The sequence below is a fragment of the Fukomys damarensis genome, unplaced genomic scaffold (genome assembly GCF_012274545.1).
Source record: "Fukomys damarensis isolate Sample0158 unplaced genomic scaffold, DMR_v1.0_HiC HiC_scaffold_39, whole genome shotgun sequence".
NCBI lineage: Eukaryota > Metazoa > Chordata > Mammalia > Rodentia > Bathyergidae > Fukomys > Fukomys damarensis.
This window is the reverse complement of record NW_022900951.1, coordinates 58,312,640-58,315,783: the sequence shown is the minus strand read 5'-3', so window position 1 is coordinate 58,315,783 and position 3,144 is coordinate 58,312,640. Positions and strand designations below refer to the sequence as shown.

At 39.6% G+C, this 3,144-nt stretch overlaps 1 long non-coding RNA gene across 1 annotated transcript in view; it reads right to left on the bottom strand.

Annotated features, from left to right (window-relative positions):
* The window catches only part of LOC104866928, a 111,140-nt gene that overhangs the window by 4,318 nt on the left and 103,678 nt on the right, over window positions 1–3,144 (bottom strand). The gene's annotated exons all lie outside the window — the stretch shown is intronic.

Below are 3,144 nucleotides of genomic sequence, written 5' to 3'. Positions count from 1 at the left end.
ATGATACACTTTAATGTAAACATGACATACAATGTATAGGTGCAAATAATTTATAATGAAATTCAAAATAGATTTATATAATTTTGTATAATTAGAAATATAAACTTATGTACTGCTTTATATATTAAATAATTTATAGACTAGAATCAAGAGGCTTGGTTGTCACACTACAAGGAACTGGATTCATATTCCTTCATCCTCGGTTCATTGTGCCCTTGATGAAAGATTTCAGTCACGATACAGGCAGCAGTGTCACTGAGTGCCACAGCCTGCATGGCTGAAGGGTCCCCAGAGTGAGAATCAGGGAGGTTAATAAAAAAACCAAAGAAAAAGAGAAACGAAGCTGGGGACAGGTGGGGCTGTTCCTTCTGATGCGAGAAAAAGACCACCAGGCAACTGTAGTGCATTTATTCATAGTGGTAAAGATAAGGGAAGTGCAGGGGGAGCTAAAAAAGACTGGTCTGTAACCAGAGGCAGGAGAGTAGCTAAGGTCTGCAGAACATCTTGCTTTTACGGTTTTATGGGGAATGGATGAGAAGGAAGACATGTCTCTTCTTGGCCAGGCCTTGCTGTGCCATACCCTCTTTTCATGGGGCCCTGCCTCATCAGTGGGAGGAGGCAGGTTAGGCCTGGCCATAGTGATCTACAGTGCAGTGCTCCCAGTATGTCTCCCTGTTGTTTTGTAGTTGCAGCTTGTGATGATGTTGTCTCAAGGCAAGTTTCGTGAGTTGTCCTAGGAAGACTGCAGATGACTAGTAAACAAATCATTAGTAGCAACAGAAAAATCAGAATTCCCAGGATCATAGTAATGCTATGCTTGGCCAGATTTAAAGGATTGAATACATTTAACGTATCAAGAACTGATGCTGCCACATCCTCAGGGGTGAGAACTAACACGAGCATGTTGAATGGACAAGATCTGTTGATGAAGCTTTTGGAGTTCTAGGCTGAAATTGGTATGAAGAAAGACACCCATTAAATGTACAGCAACTTTTTCCCATTCCCATTGTGACTCATAGTAAGGAAGAGCAGTGACACAAATGGGAGAGTATTCAGCAGGGCACTGCAATCCTTGACAGTATTGTAGGGCTTTAATTTGATTACCAATCTCTAGCTTCTAAGGCATTAACTTGCATTAACATCAACATCTTCCTGGGTCTTAAGGATATAAGATGTATTTTTTGCTAAATGATTGACAAATTGTGTATTCTATACATTTTGTGCTAAGGCTATGGAGGCAACCACAGTGGTGGTAAGCAGAGTAACTAGAGACATAATTCCTAGGATAATAAGTCCTTCCATCCAACAGGGGTGAATGAGCTGTCCGTGTATTTCTTCCAGTACTTGCAGTCCGTAGCCATGATACCAAAGGCCAGAAACGTTAGTGGGTAACATGACAAAGGATGGCCTATATAATATTAGCACATCTTTATCCTTATTAATGTTAGTAAGGCAGGCAGTGAGATTACAATTTTTGCAACTGACCTTAAGAGTCTTCTTCTGCAGTAAAATTGAGCTGTCCAAATAGGAGAATATAAGGATTTTGCACACAGGTGCGTACCCAGATCTTATTGGCCCTGTGTGACTCTTTTCCTTTAAGCTATGATTACAGAGTGGTCACTTATAAACTGGCAGCCAATCAGCAAAGATCTTTTTGGAATTATATAGATGATATATGTAGTACCAATGCTGGAAGGTGACCAATAACATTGTACTTTATATGAGACCAATCCTGGAAAGTTATGTTTTGTATAACTGTTTCACTTACTTCATGGGTGAAACAGTCTTCCCAAGGAGCATACTTTGAGAGAAAAACATAACAAGTGACATTATGGCAAGAGCAGAGGGGGCATGAACAGTTATGAGGATTATCTGTTGAGGTAAGATTGAAGCTATTAGCACCAACTCATCTCTACCTGTGCCTGATGCATTACAGACAATGACTGTGTTTTCAATTACTGAAAGTGAGAGACAAAGGGAAGATGGGCTGAGACAGGAGGCCCTCTGTTCTTCTGGTGTGATTGTAGGTAGTAGATGTAGGAAAGATATGAGCACACCAAGGAATCAGACTGATTGGTAAAATAGATACTGAAGTAAGAGTTTCCCAAGGAAAGGGATGAGCCAAAGGCGGGCCTGAGTTTGTCCTCTGTAGGAAGACAAGCATACTCTGGCTCCTATGTTATTAACTGCATTGAGCCATATTACCCTTTAGTTAGGACATCCTTTGACAACATTTGTGTCTAGGACATGTCTGGAGATTTTAGTATCAATGGAGTTTTGATGGAGGACATTTACTCTCCATGAATGGATTTAAAATTTTTTAAGTAGGCTGGGGATTTAGCTCAGCGGTTTGGTGGCCTACCTTGCAAGCACAAGGACCCGAGTTCAATCTCCGGTACCAAAAAAAAAATTTTTTAAGTGACAGCAACTAGAGAAGGTAACAAAATCTAACTGAGCTTTTAGAGGTACTGGTACTCCCCCTTTCTTGTTTATGTAAGTGTGTTTTTATGGAAAAGTGAGCACACCCAACAATGGCTTTTCTCTATTTGTTATAAGGACCTATAACTAGTTTAGTTGTCTATAATAACCTCTTTTGAAAAGGCTATCCCCAACTGCAGTTAGGGGAGAAAGGACACAGGTTTTATCTAACTGCTTTGAGCTGAAAAGGGTCAATGTAGGGAAGACCAAAGTTAGGGACCCCTTCCAGGGAGCTAATTAAATAAAAAACATGTGGTAATATAGTAATTATGAAGTCTCTTTATAAGGTCAATCTGGTTGATTTTGGTAAAGCAAAATGTCTAGCACACTTGTGTTGATATTATCTGTGTGATCACTTTCAGTTTGGCAGCCTATTGGCAAGAATATACAAAATTTTTAAAGAAATTAGACCGTGCAGAGGCTGGGGATTTAGCTCAGTGGTTCTGCTGCCAGCTTCACAAGTGGAAGGACCTGAGTTTGATCCCCAGTACTAAGAAAAAATAAATTATAGCATGTATAGTCAAGGTATAAGCACTAAAATAAAAAGGTGATTTTGGCAAAGAAGTGCCTAGAAACTGTTTTTTGGAGACTAAAATAGTGAATGTAATTTGTCAACCTGTAGACTCTCCACTAATGGAGATTTTCTTTTTTTCTTTTTTTCTTTTT